This window comes from Aquarana catesbeiana, linkage group LG09 (assembly GCF_042186555.1).
Source record: "Aquarana catesbeiana isolate 2022-GZ linkage group LG09, ASM4218655v1, whole genome shotgun sequence".
In the NCBI taxonomy this organism is placed as follows: domain Eukaryota; kingdom Metazoa; phylum Chordata; class Amphibia; order Anura; family Ranidae; genus Aquarana; species Aquarana catesbeiana.
In genome coordinates, this window is record NC_133332.1 from 25,432,823 (window position 1) to 25,447,591 (window position 14,769).

General features: G+C 41.2%; 4 non-coding genes across 4 annotated transcripts; 1 reads left to right on the forward strand and 3 right to left on the reverse strand.

Moving 5' to 3' along the window:
• Positions 1 to 4,825: 4,825 nt before the first annotated feature.
• On the forward strand, positions 4,826 to 4,898 carry TRNAR-UCG (transfer RNA arginine (anticodon UCG)). Its single transcript has one exon. It is a non-coding gene; the product is annotated as a tRNA-Arg (tRNA).
• Positions 4,899 to 6,831: 1,933 nt separating this feature from the next.
• TRNAL-CAA (transfer RNA leucine (anticodon CAA)) lies at positions 6,832 to 6,942 on the reverse strand. The gene is made up of 2 exons: positions 6,905 to 6,942; positions 6,832 to 6,877 (listed from the first exon to the last, which is right to left on the reverse strand). It is a non-coding gene; the product is annotated as a tRNA-Leu (tRNA).
• Positions 6,943 to 9,331: 2,389 nt separating this feature from the next.
• Positions 9,332 to 9,443, reverse strand: TRNAL-CAA (transfer RNA leucine (anticodon CAA)). Its single transcript has 2 exons — positions 9,406 to 9,443; positions 9,332 to 9,377 (listed from the first exon to the last, which is right to left on the reverse strand). It is a non-coding gene; the product is annotated as a tRNA-Leu (tRNA).
• A 4,449-nt stretch (positions 9,444 to 13,892) lies between these two features.
• Positions 13,893 to 13,965, reverse strand: TRNAR-UCG (transfer RNA arginine (anticodon UCG)). The gene has a single exon. It is a non-coding gene; the product is annotated as a tRNA-Arg (tRNA).
• Between the last annotated feature and the right edge of the window lie 804 nt (positions 13,966 to 14,769).

Below are 14,769 nucleotides of genomic sequence, written 5' to 3' on the forward strand. Positions count from 1 at the left end.
GATGTTGTAATGTCACCGTGCAAACAACTGTGCTCCCAGGTCAAAGGACAGCAAAACTATTGGCAGATTTTATTTCTTGCACAATAATTTACTCAACACTGTTAATAAAGTAAAAATCATTCAAAATAACAAATTTGACAACTCTCAAATTGCTCGCATGGTCATTGCTATTTGTAGATGTCTGGATGAAGTTCACACCACTGTTTATTTTTCTTTAGTGTTGAAAACAAAAACCTTTTAGAAGTGGAAGTGTTGGAGAAAGCCATTGTTTGTGGTTCTTTACCCAAAATCTCGATGACGTGTGATTAGGAAGTTTCCTTTGTTAATTGCTAATGGTTTTCCTTTCAATGGTTCGCTTTGATCAGTGTTGTTTGAAGTGGAAACACCCTGGTAGTTTAGTTATGAGTTTTTTGGTAAAAACAGAGAAGGAGTCATATCCTCACATTTATTTATTACTGTACATACATAATTTTTCTAATAAGAAAAATTGGAAGGAGGGCCTCAGCAGAAAGCCCTCAAATAATGGACAGTGTGCCAGTACCTCATCCTGCAAAATAGATTGCACAACAACCCTAGCATGCTAAATTGAAAGGACTTTAACAGTACTAATGAGATAAAAAGCATCAAAAAGATTTATTTGTGTCAATTTTAAAATAGTAAATTTGTACACATGCACCACAAACAAAAAAGATAACAGACAAATTACTGCTCCTTTTGTGTTGACCCCACTACAATAAAGGATTGAAGATTTTCTGTAGTTTTGACGCAGTCGCGTTTCATGGGGCGTAGCCCTTCAGGAAAATTTGCAGCCAAACACTAAAATAAGAAATGTTATAAACATTAATACAAGTTTCAATTTATTAATAGGTGTAATGGCTCAATTTTTGTTGCCACATACCTTAGAGTTTATACAAGCACATATAAATGTAGTCACAGTTCATGGTCCTCTTACACTGCCAACCAGTGGCGTCACTAGAGCGTGGCTGTTGGGGCTATAGCCCCGAGTCTCTTACCGGGTGGGTGCAGTAGGTCTCGGTCCGGAATCCAGGGGACAGGGGCGGATTGAGCCGTGGTAGAGCTGGCTCCGGCTCCGCCCCTGCCTCAACCTGACTCTACTCTTGGTCACTGGTTGCTAGAGCTGCCTAGCGTCTAGCAACCAGTGACGTCACTGCCGCAACTCCCTCCCTGCCCAGCATTCAAAGCGGAGGAGGATTCCAATTCTTCCTCCTCCTCGCTAGTGCTCATGGGGCCTAAAGAGTCACCTATATCAGACACTTAGCCAAGTTTAAAGGTGTTGGATCCAATAGACACATGTTGGTTGAAATAAGGTAGTATAATCCTAGGTGGCATAGACAAGGCCACCAGCGTGACGTTACCTTGGGCCAGGATAGGTAACTGCTCTATCACCCATGTATGGAGGGCTCCTAAATAGGACGTGGGGGCGAGGCCAGTCTGTGAGCAATTACAAGATGCCAGCCTGCATCTCCAGCTGGCGTCTTGTAATAGTACAAATTTACTATTTTAAAATTGACACAGATAAATCTTTTTGATACTTTTTATCTCATCGATACCGTTAAAGTCCTTTCAATTTAGCATGCTAGGGTTGTCTGTGTAATACATCATTTTTCAGTTGAATTTGGCCATTTTAATCTTCTGTTTCATTTCACGCAGACCGAACCTAAAAGATACTGAGGAAAAAAAAACCTCATTGTTACTTTATTTTAAAAAATTGGATGCAGAATACAACAAAAATAATTTACCTAAAATAAATGTAAAACCTGATTCACTAAAAGTACCAAAACATGGCAGAAATTGTTATTTATTTATTTTTTATGTAGTAGCCCCCTTGTCCCAAACAGGGGCTACTAGTTAAAGTGGTTGTAAACCCTTACAGACCACTTTTACCTACAGGCAAGCCTAGATTAAGGCTTACCTGTAGGTGCAAGAAATATCTCCTAAACCTTCATTGTTTAGGAGATATTTCCAAAAGACAGGCGCCGATGTTTACGGTGCATGCGCTGTAGACAACGGCGCGCAGGCGCACTGAGCGTGCCGTCTCTAACGGCGATCATGCCATTAGTGGTGGCACCAGCCTGCATGCGCGGGAGTGTTGTCATCACGGCTCTGGCCAATCACAGCGCCAGGGCCGCGATACCCGTAAAGAAGATGGACGCTTTGTAGGAGAAGGGAAGTGACATCGCGGGCTCCCTTGTCAGGTAGGTGACACATAATGGGCTACTATGCGATGCATAGTAGCCCATTATGCTTTACATTTGCAGGGAAACAAAGAGGAAGTAAACTCATCAGGGTTTACTTCCTCTTTAAATTTAGCGTTTAGCTGGGTGGTAGTTAGCCCAGGCAAATTATGTAGTTCTCACTTGGTTTTTCCCTAAGCTTATTTCTCATGTCGCCAGTAGGTGTCACTGGTATAAAGTAAGACTGAGTTATGAATATTTATATTTCCTTCAGCCAATCCAGTAATAAGTCAATGATCACCGCCATTACTAGTAAAAAAAAAAAGAAAATCCCATAGTTTGTAGACGCTATAACTTTTGCGCAAACCAACCAATATATGCTTATTGGAATTTATGTAACAAAAATATGTAACAGAATACATATTGGCCTAAATTGATAAAGAAATTAATTTTTTAAAATTTTTTTGTGATTGGATGTGTTTTATAGCAGAAAGTAAAAAATATTTTTTTCAAAATTTTCAGTCTTTGTTTCTAGCGCAAACAATAAAAACCGCAGAGGTGATCAAGTACAACCAAAAGAAAGCTCTATTTGTGGGGAAAAAGGATCTACATTTTATTTGGGTACAGCGTCGCACGACTGCGCCATTGTTAGTTAAAGTAACGCATGGCCTGGTCATGAAGGGGGTAAACCTTTCCCGGAGCTGAAGTGGTTAAAGGTTCTGACACTGTGAAACTGGACTTTGATCTGGAGAGCATGTAAATGATCTACTACGATATCTGGGACCAGTAACCCTCACCTCCTTAACTGTTCTGCACTAAAACTTTAAAAAGTCAAAAGTGACCGGTGCCCAATATTCTTTCTCAGTCCCCCCATTTTAGCCATGGACTCAGGCCTGGGGTGAAATGCTAGCCTGCCCCTGCCTCTAGAGGTGCCATCTTGCCTTTGGGGTGTCAGGGGGGCTACTACAATGTCTTCACCCAAGATTCACACTGCCTACACCCAGTGGGGGGGGGGGACGGGGGGACAAGGTCTCTTAATACCCAATCCAGGAAAAGAAAGTAGGCCCCGTCCCCCATCCCCCATGTGCAATTAGCTACTTTAGCAGCATATATTGGAGCTCCTACTCTTTTTGCATCCTCTTCTGCCTACCTGTTGGCCAAGCCCTTCTTTTACCCAAGACACATTTTCAAATAGGATTGAATTGGGAATCCTTGGAGAAAACATTTATACACAAACCCTGAGGTCAGTATCGCCTTTGTTGATGCTCAGTCTGTGGCCTAAGCCAGAATAGCAATAACGACCACTTTTATTTAGTAGCAAAGGGAAAGGTTTGAGTGTCAAATCCCACTTTTGCATGTTGCCTCCTAACTCCTTAAAGCGGAACCTACATTGTATCTGAGCACCACAAATCGAAAGCGCTATTTAATTCATTTTTCAATACAATATCCTCAATGCAATGCAGGAATCGGGCTACAAGTTGTTGACCACATGGTACAGGTTGCCGTAAAAATTATATAGAATGTTTCCCAACAGTGATCCCACATGTTGGAGATGTGGAGAAGATAGGGTCAATATTTTTTTCATATCTTTTGGAGTCGTCCTCGAATACGTCCTTATTTGCAAAATGTTTGTGCTCTAATCAAGGATCTTACCGGACTTTTTTTTAGGTAAGAATCCAGCAGCCTGCCTACTACATCTTAGCTCTCATTCAAAGAACAGATATCGACAATCGGTGGTGAGACATTTGCTCAACGTGGCCAAGTCTTGCATACCAGCGCAGTGGAAATCTACCTCTCCGCTCACATTGGGTCAATGGATCAGAGTAGTAGTTGATATTAGATATACGGAGGAACTCACTACATCAATGAATAGACAGGAAGCTCTTATTCCATAAAGCATGGACTCAATGGAACAAATTCAAACTCTCGAGGAGATATCAGACTCTCTTTCATTGAAATAGCGGTGCACAACATTTCTTTCTCTCTCTTTTTCCTTTCCTCCCTCTCTTCTTCTTCTTCTTTAGGTCTATTTGGAAATCAAGATAAAAACGCAATGCAACCTCGCAAGGGACGTAAATTTATTGGTGATTTTTTTTTTTTTCTTTTTTTGGGTCATAAACCGAGCAGATCCATCATCCACATGGATGTACTTTCGCCCCCTGCTTTGTTTAAAATTTGAAGGCATCTCTATGGCATTTAAGATATACTAAGAGGGGGCTCTTTTATCTTTTTCTATTTGATGTTGGATTTATAATTCGTTAAGGCATAAGATAATTAAAACTTCCTTGTTTTTTTAAGGAATTGTTGCTTTAAAGAATATAATTCATTTTTAATCTTCAAAGCAGGCTCGCCCATCCATCCATGTCTCCATGATTTATTTTGCTTGAAAACCACAGTGGAAAACACTCCCCTAGCATTTCTGTCCCTAACCATCTTGGGTAAAGGCCCTTACTTAAGATGGCCAGGGCTAGAAATGCTAGGGGGTGTTTTCCACTGTGGTTTCTTAGCATAATAAAGCATGGAGACATGAATGGATGGGTGAGTTTGCTTTGAGGATTAGACATTTTAAATTGTCTTTAACATTCGCCCCTATAATTGTGTAAATTTGCTTTGGCCAGTTCAACATAGGAGACCGTGTGGCCTAATGGATAAGGCGTCTGACTTCGGATCAGAAGATTGAGGGTTCGAGTCCCTTCATGGTTGTTTTTATGCACTTCTGCTATATTAGACAAATTCCATTTTAATATAATGCAAGTTATCATTTGAAAAAATAACATTATACTTACGTGCTCTGTTTAGTGGTTTTGCACAGAGCAGCCCCGATCCTCCTCTTTCAGGCCCCACTGGCACTGTTGGCTTCACCCTCCTGCCAAGTGCCCCTAGAGCAAACAGCTTGCTGTGAGAGCACCCGAGCAGGCTCGCTCCCAAGCCGCAGCTCTGCCCCGTCCCCACTCTCTTCTCATTGGCTCACTGGCTGTCTCAGCCAATGAGGAGGAGAGTCCCCGGAGAGCCCAGACTCTGAAGCCTGGTACACACGATGAGATTATTGGACGAATAATCATCTGATTTTTTTTTTTTGCATGCCAGACTCATATCGAAAATGAAGAGGTTACTTAACTTACGAAAATTTTTGTACAACAGAATACAACTTTGGAAGTGATGTAATGTGTTCAATTGTTTTGTAATGTATTCTTTCGTTTCCGGGCATGCGTAGTCTTGCTCTTATGATTTTTTTCGGATGAAAACTGTGCTAATTGTACTAATTAAACGAAAATCAGACGTTATGTTCACTTATGATAAAAAATTTTGAGCCCGCAAGTCTGAATAGGCTGTCGAAAGCACTACACTAACAATCAGATAATTGGCCGATCGTTTGTCGTACAAATTTTTTCTCCCAATCTTCTTAACATGCGTACGTGCCTTCATGCACATCACTGGATTGTATAGTTACACAGTAGGTGAGGTTGAAAAAAGACACAAGTCCATCAAGTCCAACCTATGTGTGTGATTATGTGTCAGTATTACATTGTATATCCCTGTATGTTGTGGTCATTCAGGTGATTATCTAATAGTTTTTTTGAAACTATCAATGCTCCCCGCTGAGACCACCGCCTGTGGAAGGGAATTCCACATCCTTGCCGCTCTTACAGTAAAGAACCCTCTACGTAGTTTAAGGTTAAACCTCTTTTCTTCTAATTTTAATGAGTGGCTACGTTTTATTAAAAAGTTTTATCCCTATTGTGGGGTCACCAGTACGGTATTTGTACATTGAAATCATATCCCCTCTCAAGCGTCTCTTCTCCAGAGAGAATAAGTTCAGTGCTGGCAACCTTTCCTCATAACTAAGATCCTCCAGACCCTTTATTAGCTTTGTTGCCCTTCTTTGTACTCACTCCATTTCCAGTACATCCTTCCTGAGGACTGGTGCCCAGAACTGGACAGCATACTCCAGGTGCGGCCGGACCAGAGCCTTGTAGAGCGGGAGAATTATCGTTTTATCTCTGGAGTTGATCTCCTTTTTAATGCCAATATTCTGTTTGCTTTGTTAGCAGCAGCTTGGCATTGGATGTCATTGCTGAGCCTATCATCTACTAGGACCCCCAGGTCCTTTTCCATCCTAGATTCCCCCAGAGGTTCTCCCCCCAGTGTATAGATTGCATTCATATTTTTGCCACCCAAATGCATTATTTTACATTTTTCTACATTAAACCTAATTTGCCATGTAGTCGCCCACCCCATTAATTTGTTCAGATCTTCTTGCAAGGTTTCCACATCCTGCGGAGAAGTTATTGCCCTGCTTAGCTTAGTATCTGCAAATACAGAGATTGAACTGTTTGCCCCATCCCCCAAGTCATTTATGAACAGATTAAATAGGATTGGTCCAAGCACAGAACCCTGGGGAACCCCACTACCCACCCCTGACCATTCTGAGTACTCCCCATTTATCACCACCCTCTGAACTCGTCCTTGTAGCCAGTTTTCAATCCATGTACTCACCCTTTGGTCCACGGACCTTATTTTGTACAGTAAATGATGGGGCTCAGGTAAGTATTCGGGAGCCTGCTGCACACAGTAGGTTTTTTACCATGAAGGTAAAAATCCTTGAGCCTATAGAACCACTACAAGAAAATTACTGTGTCAGAAGTGGGATTTGAACCCACGCCTCCATTTGGAGACCAGAACACCCAACTGCTGGGAAGAGGCCAACTCTTGAGTCTGGCGCCTTAGACCGCTCGGCCATCCTGACCATATGTTCTATTGTAGATCAGGACCCATATTGAGTTGTTGTTTTGAGGTCAATATGATCTGCACTTTTTTCACTATTAGGGAGTAGATCAAACTTCTTAATATTCTATGTTAACAACTTACTATATATATAAAATATATGTAACATGGTAATTTTTTAAGTGTTTTTATTAATAGTCCATATAATTGTGTACATTTTCTTTGATCTTATGGATGTGTTTGAGCATGTGGCCTAATAGATAAGGTACCTGACTTCAGAGCAGATGGTTCAAGTCTCTTAAGGCCTGGTTCACACTGCTAGGACTTCAAAGTCATGTAATCTTAAAGCTGATATCCCGGCAAAACTTCATTAAAACACAAGTCATGCGAATTCACACCAAAATTAGTACAAGAACCTTTTTCGAAGTCACCGTGACTCGCTCCTATTAGAACAGTTCCATTGCACTTAATGGGATGCGACATGTGCTCTCAAAGTCGGAGTACAAGTTGCGCCAGTGTGAACCGGGCCTTATGGTTTTGCACTTCTGCTAGATTAGATGAATTCTTTGAAGAGCTTTTGTGATAATTACATTAAAATATAATGTTAAGAAAAGTACACTGTCAGTGAGATTTGAACTAGAGAGGTGCATAACAAAAAAATTTGTTTTGTTTCAGATTCGTTTGTTAAGTTAATAAGATTGTTTTGCCATATTAATTTTGTTGAAAAAATTCATTTTCGGAATTCATTTCATATGTTCGTTATTTTCAAATCGATTTGAAATTTGAAATTCAATTTTGAAGTTCGAATTTCAGAAGACTGCTATATTCGTTCTATTTTATTCTATTGTATTCTAATCTATTCTATTTTTTCTATTCTATTTTTTTTGTTTTTAATTCTATTCTTTTCTATTCCATTCTGCTTTATTCTATTTTATTCTTTTATATTCTATTCTGTTATATTCTATTGTATTCTATTTTATAAAGCAGTCTAAGTAGGAATCATCATCCTTTTTTCACTTGTATACCTTACTGTATGTATTACAATATGTTTCAATTTCGAAATTTGAAGAAACAGGGGCAATGCTGGAGACAATTTACAGCAAACACTAATTTTGGTAGCATAATTAATAATGTGAAATGTATGTTCCTTGCTAAAGAACATAATTTTTTTTAATCACGTTGTTATGGTTAAGTTCTAAGACAGCCTATTTCTTTGAACACCCAAAAATAGACAAAAATAATAATTTGACTGCAATTTTTAGTTTTTTTGATGGTGTGGTGTGTTGCAACATTTGTGTGTCAGAGTTGCATTGCCTTACATTTAAATAAAATTTGAAGAAATAACATTTATTATGAGATTTGGCCCCAAGATTTATATTAAGCTATATTATATGTGTTGTGAAAGTTTAGACTTTTTTATCCAATGTGTTCTTTTGTTTTATTTTCTAATCCTCAATAAAAAAAATTGCAAGTAGAATATGGCTACACTTAACCCCAGTTCATTCCTAACAATATCAGCATTTAAAGTTTCTTATTGTACAGCATATACAATATCTGATAGTCAATCGGGATTCCTTTATCTAGAAGTGTTTGGTTCACTCCAAATAATTAGCAGAAGGGACTCAAACCCTCAATTTTCTGATCCAAAGTCAGGTGCCTTATAGGCCACACAGTCGATTCTAGTCCAACTTTTAAAACAAATGGACACAATGATATGGGCTTGAGGATTGCTAAAGACGATCAAAATTGAAAAAAACACAGTTTTTACCTAGAACTATTATGGAATTTGTATCACATAATAATACTTATCACAGAACCCATCTAATGCTTTTATTCAAAAGATCCCACCCTACCAATCAAATCCCAACTCAACCAAGAACCTTTTTGTAAAGTATTTTCACCTTTAGCTTCATGTTGCTATTAACAATTGTCAGGCTTTTTAGCAGAATTTTGCCCCAAAGCTTGCCTTTGCCTACTTAAAATGTGTTCAGCCCATCCTATTTCTTATGGCACTTCCCTAAATTTCCAGATGAAGGGCTGTCAGGAACACCAGGGGTTTCACACAAAGGAAGCAATACAAAGAGAACAGGAGACTTACTCATACAAGTACATGGTACAGCAGCCACATATCGGGAAGATGATATGTTGGGGTGACAAACACTTCAACTCAATGCAAATGGACGGGTGGGATGGGTCTTGGATTTCTTTTAGGTTGTTCTTGCAGTTTTGTGTCTTCCTGGAAGTTGAAATCTAACCAATGGGGTCACATACAGGAATAAGAAAATTATAGTTCTGACCTTTCCCAAGTCTATAAAAACCCATATAAAGTGACTCTTTGTAAAGTTGAGCTTTGACTAGTGGCGCTGTTTGTTTTAAAGGGAAGTGACATCAAAAAGGTAAGAAAATAATATTGTCAGAAGTGGGATTTGAACCCACGCCTCCATTTGGAGACCAGAACACCCAACTGTTGGGAAGAAGGACAATTCTTGAGTCTGGCGCCTTAGACCGCTCGGCCATCCTGACAAGTGGTTGACCTCATTGAGGCTGTGTCATGTAGGTAGTATGCACTATTCTCGGGTGACCTCCAGCATCAGGCTTACATGTCCCATAGTTCTTTACGTCCAACCCCACTTTTATAGAACTTCAGCTGGTCCCTCCTCCTAAACATTCATAGTCCTAGCTGGGAGCAAGCGTGTAAGGAATAAAAACCTGATAGAAGCTCTAACCTTTCCCAAGTCAATAATAACCCATATAAAGTGGCTCTTGGTAGAGTTGAGCTTTGACTGGTGGGGCTGTTTGTTTTGCAGCAAAGTGACATTTGATGGGTAAGAAAAGGTTACTGTAAGAAGTGGGATTTGAACCAATACCTCCATTCGGATGCCAGAAGACCCAACTGTTGGGAAGAGGATAATTCTTGAGGTTGGCACCTTACACCAATAAGTGTAATTGGTTATTGTTGGGTGACCTCCTGCTGCAGGACTGCATGCCCCATAGTTCTATATGTCCAACCCCATTTTTATAGAACTTCCAGATGGGGGAGTGTGCACTGTTGTAAGATAACCTCACGTGTCAGGACGACATGTCCCATGATTCTTTGCAGCTGGTCCCTCTTCCCAAACCTTTACAGTCTTTGACAGGAACATGCATGTCTGGGTGGCTGTGATGGGACCCCAGGAAGACCCTACATGGTAGAAGAGCCATCTTGAAGGTGTAACTGACAGGGGCATACATGTTTTGCAAACACAAACTGCAAAGACAAAGGGGACAGCAACAATAGAAGTACAGGAGGTATAATTTTATATATACAATTGATTAACAAGTTTATAAAAAAGCTTCTGTGTGCTGCCCCCCCCCCCAGTACTCACCGGAACCCCCCTCTTGATCCAGCAATGTGCACGGAAGCCTCGGCTGTCCCAGGTCTCTCTCTCCTCATTGGCTAAGACAGCAGCGGGAACCACTGGCCCCACTTCTATACAACCACAGCCAGTGAGCCAATGAGGAGAGAGCAGGGGGCCGGCCAAGCAACAGCTCTATTTGTCTTATGGACGCATAGAGCGAGGTTCGGGTGCTACATTCACCAGCGCCCCCATAGCAAGTGGCTTGATATTGGGGGAACTGGTCAAGAGGGAGTAGCCAGGAGCTCCGACTGTGTGCAAAACCACTTCACAGAGCAGGTAAGTATAGCATGTTTGTTATTTTTATAAAAAAATGTATTGTAGTCCTGTGTCTTCCAGGCAGTTGAAGCCTAACCTGTTCCCATCCCGCGTATAGTCAAATGACGGTCGTAAGATGTCTCTCTTATCCTGGGCAGCCACCGTGTCACTCGGGAGCCGATGCACGTGCCTGGCACCCACGATTGCCGGTCACAGAGCAGGGACGTGGATCTGTATGTGTAAGCACACAGATCCACGTCCTATCAGGGGAGAGGAGACTGATCGTGTGTTCCTAGTACAGAGGAACACCGATCGGTAACCTCCCCCAGTCAGTCCCCTCCCCCCACAGTTAGAATCACTCCCTGGGTAACACATTTAATCCCTTGATCGCCCCCTAGTGTTAACCCCTTCCCTGCCAGTGACATTTATACAATAATCAGTGCATTTTTATAGCACTGTCTGCTGTATAAATGTGAATAGTCCCAAAATAGTGTCAAAACTGTCTGATCTGTCTGCCGCAATATCACAGGCCTGACAAAAATTGTAGATCGCCGCCATTACTAGTAAAAAAATTAAAAAATTTTAAAAAGCCATAAATCCGTCCCCTATTTTGTAGGTGCTATAACTTTTGCGCAAGCCAATCAATATACACTTATTGCGATTTTTTAACCAAAAATATGTAGAAGAATACATATCGGTCTAAACTGAGGGAAAAAAAAGTTGTTTTTTTTTTAAATTGGGATATTTTTTATAGCAAAAAGTAAAAAATATTGTGTTTTTTTTCAAAATTGTCAGTCTTTTTTTTGTTTATAGTGCAAAAAATAAAAACCGTTGAGATGATCGATCATATACCACCAAAAGAAAGCTCTATTTGTGGGGAAAAAAAATGATCAAAATGTCAGGTGGGTACAGTTGTATGACCGCGCAATTGTCTTTCAAAGCATGATAGCATTGAAAGCTGAAAATTGGCCTGGGCAGGAAGGGGGTGAAAATGCCCGGTATTGAAGTGGTTAAACAATGGGGTCATATACAGGAATAAAAAAAATCTGATCAAAGTTCTAACCTTTCCCAAGTCTATGAAAACCCATATAAAGTGGTTCTTGGTAGAGCTGAGCATTGACTGGTGGGGCTGTGAAGTGACATTAAATGGGTGAGAAAAGAATGTTGTCAGAAGTGGGATTTAAACCCACAACTCCATTCAGAGACCAGAACACCCAACTCTGGAAAAGAGGACAATTCTTGAGCCTGGCGCTTTAGACTGCTCAACCATCCTGACAACTATTAGGTCATTTACAGGATGTGTGATTAACCAATAAGTGTAATCAGGTATTTTGCACTAGTCTCATCTGACCTCTTGAGTGTCAGGACTACATGCCCCATAGTTCTTTGCACCCAACCCTGCTTTTATAGAACATCAGCTGGTCCCTCCTCCCAAACCTTCATAGTCCCAGCCGGGAGCATGCCTGTAAGGGTGGCTGCTTAGGTGGAACTGACATGGACATACGTGTTATGCAAACACAGGCTACAAGGACAAATGGGACAGCAACAATAGAAGTACATGAGGTATGACTCTAGATATACAAGATCAATTCTTTGAAGAGTTGATGTGATAAATACTTTATAATGCAACTTAAGAAAAGCGCATTGTCAGAAGTAGGGTTTTAACCTACGCCTTCATTCGGAGACCAAAACACCCAACTGTGAGGAAGAGAACAACTCTTGAGTCTGGTGCCTTAGACCAATTGGCCATCCTGACAACTGCGGCAGTAAACTTCTGACGTTTTTTGGTTTATATGTGGTTCTTACATATTTACCCATCAGAAATATATGACACCCCCTGAAGAATGTGCTGTTTATGTATGAGTGAAAGCCTATTGCCACCATCTTTTATTCATCTTGGACTTAAGGCCCTTTCACACTGGGGCGGTTTGCAGGCGCTATTGCGCTAAAAATAGCGCCTGCAAACCGACCTGAAAGTGCCGCTGCTTTGTCTCCAATGTGAAAGCCCCGAGGGCTTTCACATTGGAGCGGTGCCCTGGCAGGACGGTAAAAAAAATCCTGCTAGCAGCATCTTTGGAGTGGAGAAGGAGCGGTGTGTATACCGCTCCTCCACCGCTCTTGCCCATTGAAATCAATGGGACACCGCGGCAATACCGCCGGCAAAGCGCCTCTGCAGAGGCACTTTGCGGTGGTTTTTAACCCTTTCTCTGCCTCTAGCAGGGCGGTTTTACCCGAATACTGACGGTAAAGCGCCGCTAACAATAGAGGCGTTTTACCATGACGCCGCCCCCGACCCAGTGTGAAAGGGGCCTTAAAGTAGAACTATAGGCAAATTGTTTTTGTTTTTTTTTCATTTTGAATAGAGTAAGGGAGGATTATAACCGTTGTCAGATATTTTTTTACCATCTGTGTCCCAATGCGGAGATTTCCCTTCACTTCCTGTCCCATAGCCAAACAGGAAATGAGAGGAAATCCCTGCAAATTAAGGAAATCTCTTGGGGACCCAGAGCAGACAGTGGTGACTGACAGTGATCGGCTCTTTGCTCGTGGAGCTCTGAGAACTAAGCGATCAGCTGTGTTTGATCGCTCGGTTCTCAGTCTTAGAGCCGGAGGGGGACAGATGCTGCGTTCACCTAGGTATGTGTAATTCCTAAAAAGAAACAAAAAAAAAAACCTGAACTTCTCTTTTAAATAGATTTCAACTCATGTTTGGGAAGACATGGGACAACTATAGAAACCATTACACCTGGACATTCTGGAGAGCTGCATTAATGAAAAAGTGGAAGTAAACCCTCCTATCGTTTTCAGCCAAGGAAGCTGCCATCTTGGCCTCTGTTTAATTTGCAATTGCCATGCTGCTGCACATGTGATCCGTTTTGACACCAGCCATTGGATGGTTTGACAGTTTGGTTGAGAGCACAATCAATATGACAGCTAGCATTTCCGGCATGCCGGGAATGTTACCTGTTTTTGAAACTATGAAATCAATGGGTTTACTTCCACTCGAGTCGAAATGAAAAAAACACCATTTATTATGAGATCTGGCCCCAAGATTAATATTAAGCTATATTATATGTGTTGTGGAAGTTTAGACATATTTATACAATGTGATATTTTGTTTTATTTTCTAATCTTCAATGAAAAATTACAGGTAGAATATGGCTATACTTAACTCCAGTTTATTCCTAACATACAACAAATATGAGCATTTGTGTTCTCTTTTTGTACAGCAATATTATACAATATCTGATAGTCAATCAGGATTCCTTTATCTAGAAGTCTTGAGTTTACCTTCAAATAACTAGCAGAAGTGCAAAAGCGACCATGAAGGGACTCGAACCCTCAATCTTCTGATCCGAAGTCAGACGCCTTATCCATTAGGCCACATGGTCAACCCTACACCAAGTTGTACAACACATGGACACACTGATACCTCGGATTACGAGCATAATCCGTTCAGGAGTATGCTCGTAATTCAATATACTCGTATATTAAAGCGAGATTTCCCATTGAAGTCAATGGAAACGAAAATAATTAGTTCCGCATTGACTTCAATGGGATGTAATACCGCATGCGGCCAGAGGCGGGGGGGCGCCGGAGAGCCTCAGAAACGGACAAAAAGGCCCGAGGGACAATTCGGCTGACCTTGGCAGACCTCAGAAAGACTCCGTTCACAAACCTTTCCGAGGTTTGCCGAGATCAGCCGAACTGTCCTCTGGCCTTTTTGGCCGAACGGCGCCGATCGGCGACTTTCGCCTCAGCTCGGCTCCGGCGCCCCCCCACCTCTGGCCAAAAGCGGTACCGCACACCGCTTTTGGCCTGAATCCTGCTCGTTTTGCGAGACAACACTCGCAAACCGAGTTAGGATTTTGAGAAATACAGTGCTCGATTTGCGAAACGCTCGTTAACCGCGTTACTCGCAAACCGATGTTCCACTGTATGTGCTATTGTGAACATCCATCAAAATTATAACATCTTGCTTCTGTTTGAAAAACAAATTTTTTACGTAGAACTATTAAAGAATTTGTTCAGTGCTTATCACATAATAATACTTATCACAACAATTCATCACAGAACCCGTCTAATGTTTTTCTTCAAAAGAACCCACCCTACCAATCAAAACCCAACTCAACCAAAAACCTCTTTGTAAAGTATTTTCCATCCTTTAGCTTCATGTTGCTATTAACAATTGTAAG